Below are 5,089 nucleotides of genomic sequence, written 5' to 3'. Positions count from 1 at the left end.
TTGCCCTATACTGTTGGGTCATCTCTGACCCATAGTGACTCCATGGGCACATCTCTCCCAGAACACCCCACCTCCATCTGCAATCATTCTAGTAGTGTATCCACAGAGTATTTCTTGGTAAAAATATAGAAGTGGTTTACTATTGCCTTCTTCCACTCAGTAAACCCGAGTCTCTACCCTCAACTCTCTCCCATGTCACTGCTGCCCACCACAGCTGAGCTTTGACTTGTAGCAGATTACCTTCCACTCACTAGCCACTGCCCAAGCTAGGAATGGAATGGATAGGCCTCTGCTTGATTCTCCCTCCAGTAGCCGAGACTGGTAGAGTACTGGAAACTCTCCAGGTGTGATCCTGAAAGAGGATGAGGGTAACAAGGGACAGGGAAATGAAGTGACAGAATAAGAATCCAGGTCATTCTGACTCCTGGGCCCATGCTCTATCCAGGGGCAAATCACTTCACTTCTCTGTGCCCCAGTTCCCTTATCTGCAAAATAACAATTCAATACCTGTTCTCCCACCTACTTAGAATATGCACCCCATGTGGGACCTAATTATCTTATATTTTCCCAGCGTTTAGTACAGTGCTTGGCACATAATAAGTGCTGAATAAATACCATTGTTACATCATTATCATTACTATTTTTATTAGCATTATTGCTGTTGTTATTGCATCTCAAACCTAACATGACCAAAACAGAACTCCCTATCTTTCCATCCAAACCCTGTCCTCCTTGTGACTTTTCTATCATTGCAGAGAGCACCACCACGCTCCCTGCCTCACAAGCCAGTAATCTTGGTGTTATCCTCGACTCATCTCTCTAATTCAACCAAAAATATTCAGTCTGTCACCGAATCCTATCAGTTCAACATTCAAAATGTTGTTAAAACCTGTCCTTTCCTCTCCATCTGAACTGCTACCACGTTACTCTGACCAGTTATCTTGTCTCATATTGATTACTGCATCAACCTTCTTGCTGACCTCCCTGCCTCCTGTCGCTCCCCACTCCAGTTCATACTGCACTCTGCTGCCCAGATCATTTTTCTACAAAACCATTCAGTCCGTGTTTCCCCTCTCCCCAAGAACATCCAGTGCTTTAACCTCCTCATTAAATGGAAACTCCTTAACGTCGGCTTAAAGCACTCAATCACCTTGCCCCCTCCTACCTTACCTCACTGTTTTCCTACTACAAACCAGCCCAGCACATTTCTCTCCTCTAATGCCACCTAACTCATCTTACTTCGATAGCAATACCTAGTTTGGGTTGTTTTGTGGGTTGAATTAGTCAATTTACGATGGTACTGGGGGACAACATTCATTCATTCATTCATTCATTCAATCGTATTTATTGAGTGCTTACTATGTGCAGAGCACTGTACTGAGCACTTGGGAAGTACAAGTCAGCAACATATAGAGATGGTCCCTATGCAACAATGGGCTCCCAGTCAGGGTGTGTGGTGGATAAAGTACAGAATTCCGAGCCAGGGTAACAATTTTCCGGTCACTGTTCTTTACCAGATTTTCCCTGTGTCTTCATCAGCCCATTTCTTCTTCCTTCTGGGCCTCCATGTTTCCATTCACCATTCCTACCTCATGTAGGTTCTGAGGCAGCAATGAGTGTCAGTGGACTCAATCAATCAGTCAATCAATCATATTTATTGAGTGCTTACTGTGTGCAGAGCACTATACTAAGCGCTTGGGAAGTACAAGTTGGCAACACACAGAGACGGTCCCTACCCAACAGTGGGCTCACAGTCTAGAAGGGGGAGACAGAGAACAAAACAAAACATACTAACAAAATAAAATAAATAGAATAGATATGTATAAGTAAAATAAATGGAGTAATAAATACGTACATACATATATACAGGTGCTGTGGGGAAGGGAAGGAGGTAAGGCGGGGGGGATGGAGAAGGGGAGGAAAGGGAGAGGAAGGAGGGGACTCAGTCTGGGAAGGCCTCCTGGAGGAGGTGAGCTCTCAGTTGGGCCTTGAAGGGAGGAAGAGAGCTAGCTTGGCGGATGTGGGGAGGGAGGGCATTCCAGGCCAGGGGGATGACGTGGGCCGGGGGTTGATGGCGGGACAGGCGAGAACGAGGCACGGTGAGGAGATTAGCGGCAGAGGAGCGGAGGGTGTGGGCTGGGCTGTAGAAGGAGAGAAGGGAGGTGAGGTAGGAGGGGGGTGAGGTGATGGACAGCCTTGAAGCCGAGGGTGAGGAGATTCTGCCTGATGCGCAGATTGATTGGTAGCCACTGGAGATTTTTGAGGAGGGGAGTAACATGCCCAGAGTGTTTCTGGACAAAGACAATCCGGGCAGCGGCATGAAGTATGGATTGAAGTGGGGAGAGACAAGAGGATGGGAGATCGAGAGGAGTCTAGAGTTGGGCACTACTAGCAACACTGCTATGGCATCTTTCTGCCACCATCTCATGATGTACAGAAGAAGATATCTTCCTTCTTTAAAGTGTCTTTCCTCTAGGCTCTTAAGCCCTCGCTACTTCCACAACTCAAGCTCTCCCATCTCTCTTCCCCTATTTGTGAGTGCCATTTATTCATTAGGCTCCTAATTTCAGAAATAATAATAATCCTTGTGGTATTTTTCAGTCTGGCTTCACTTCTCCTGTTTGGATAGGTTTTTTCACTTTTTTAAGTAACAATAATAACGATAATAATAATAATTATGGTATTTGTTAAGCACTTATTATGTGTCAAGCAGTGTTCTAAGCGCTGGGGTAGACACAAGGTAATCAGGTTGTCCCACGTGGGGCTCACAGTCTTCATTCTCATTTTACAGATGAGGCAACTGAGGTGCAGGAAAGTTAAGTGGCTTGCCCAAGGTCACACAGCATTCATTCATTCTTTCATTCAATCGTATTTATTGAGCACTTACTGTGTGCAGAGCATTGTACTAAGCGCTTGGGAAGTACAAATTGGCAACATATAGAGACAGTCCCTACCCAACAACCGGCTCACAGTCTAGAAGAGGGAGACAGACAACAAAACAAAACATGTGGACAGGTGTCAAGTCATCAGAATAAATAGAATTAAAGCTAGATCAATCAATCAATCAATCAATCGTATTTATTGAGCGCTTACTATGTGCAGAGCACTGTACTAAGCGCTTGGGAAGTACAAATTGGCATCACATAGAGACAGTCCCTACCCAACAGTGGGCTCACAGTCTAAAAGGGGGAGACAGAGAACAGAACCAAACATACCAAAAAAATAAAATAAGTAGGATAGAAATGTACAAGTAAAATAAATAAATGAATAAATAAATAGAGTAATAAATATGTACAACCATATATACATATATACAGGTGCTGTGGGGAAGGGAAGGAGGTAAGACGGGGGGATGGAGAGGGGGACGAGGGGGAGAGGAAAGAAGGGGCTCAGTCTGGGAAGGCCTCCTGGAGGAGGTGAGCTCTCAGCAGGGCCTTGAAGGGAGGAAGAGAGCTAGCTTGGCGGATGGGCAGAGGGAGGGCATTCCAGGCCCGGGGGATGACGTGGGCCGGGGGTCGATGGCGGGACAGGCGAGAGCGAGGTACAGTGAGGAGATTAGTGCACATCATTAGATGCACATCATTAACAAAATAAATAGAATAGTAAATATGTACAAGTAAAATAAATACAGTAATTAATCTGTACAAACATATATACAGGTGCTGTGGGGAGGGGAAAGAGATAGGGCGGGGGGGATGGGGAGGGGGAGAGGAAAGAGGGGGCTAAGTCTGGGAAGGCCTCCTGGAGGAGGTGAGCTCTCAGTAGGGCTTTGAAGGGAGGAAGAGAGCTAGCTTGGAGGATGTGCAGAGGGAGGGCATTCCAGGCCGGGGGTCGACGGCAGGACAGGCGAGAGCAAGTGGCAGAGCCAGGATTAGAACCCATTTATGTTAGAACACACTTTAACATCTATGCTATATGGACTCACAAGTTACTTTGGAAAATGTCTTTCATTTAGGTAGGCTCTTCCCTGGAAAATTTTCACAAGTTCCTTGGAATTAGCTGCCAAATGGGTCTGCTCACTTGGGCAGAATTCCTGCTGGAATTCATTCTTTTTCAATGACCCATTACAATTTTCAGTGCTCTCCTTGTACTTTCTCATCCTTTTGAGCAAATTTCCTAGAACCCACTTCTTTCCCCAGGCACAGAGCAGCTGTCAAAGTCCTCACCTCCCTGTGGTTAAATCAAAGAAGCAAATATTTGCACGAGAATTGAGGATAACTACTTAATTGTGTTTACTGTGGAGTTTGTTTGCTTTGTTTTATGGTATTTGTTAAGTGTTTACTATGTGTCAAGCACTGTTGTAAGGGCTAGGGTAGGTACAAATTAATTAGGTTGGGCAAAGTCCCTGTCCCTCAAAGGGATCACAATCTAAGTGGAGGGAGAACAGGTATTGAATCCCCATTTTACAGTTGAGGAAACTGAGGCACAGATAAGTTAAGTGACTCGCCCAAGGTCACACAGCAAGCATTTTTTTTATGGCATTTATTAAGCGCTTACTATGAGCATAGCACTGTTCTAAGTGCTGGGGAGGTTACAAGGTGATCAGGTTGTCCCACGGGGGGCTCACAATCTTAATCCCCATTTTACAGATGAGGTAACTGAGGCACAGAGAAGTTAAGTGCCCAAAGTCACACAGCTGACAGTTGCAGAGCCGGGATTTGAACCCATGACCTCTGACTCCAAAGCCCGTGCTCTTTCCACTGAGCCACGCTGCTTCCCCAATTGACAATATGAAGTATTTGACAATATTTGACAGTATTTGACAAGCAATTGACAATATGAAGTATTTTGAAGTATTTCCCATTTTGATGAAAAGAGCAATGATTTTCTCTTTATTTCTGTTTCATCTCAAATTGACTTACCAAATGACATATGGCTTTAAATGAGACTTGCTACTTTTTTTAGTCTGAGTAGGAGAAAATGTAAAATACATGCAACAACGGGATTGTTACTTGCTTTAGAACAGTCCAGGGAGGGAAATTTGCCAAATCAGACCTATTTTGAAATGGGGAAAGTGGGACAAAAGAATACAAAGTGGCAGGCCCATTGTCACACAAAGAGAGGGGCAGAGATGGAATTGGAATTCACA

General features: G+C 44.9%; 1 non-coding gene across 1 annotated transcript; it reads right to left on the bottom strand.

Annotated features, from left to right (window-relative positions):
- Positions 1-224: 224 nt before the first annotated feature.
- On the bottom strand, positions 225-362 carry LOC119948241. Its single transcript, XR_005456651.1, has one exon. It is a non-coding gene; the product is annotated as a small nucleolar RNA SNORA7 (small nucleolar RNA).
- Between the last annotated feature and the right edge of the window lie 4,727 nt (positions 363-5,089).

The sequence above is a fragment of the Tachyglossus aculeatus genome, chromosome X4 (assembly GCF_015852505.1).
Source record: "Tachyglossus aculeatus isolate mTacAcu1 chromosome X4, mTacAcu1.pri, whole genome shotgun sequence".
Classification (NCBI taxonomy): domain Eukaryota; kingdom Metazoa; phylum Chordata; class Mammalia; order Monotremata; family Tachyglossidae; genus Tachyglossus; species Tachyglossus aculeatus.
The sequence above is the reverse complement of the archived record's forward strand: the minus strand, read 5'-3'. Positions and strand labels throughout refer to the sequence as shown.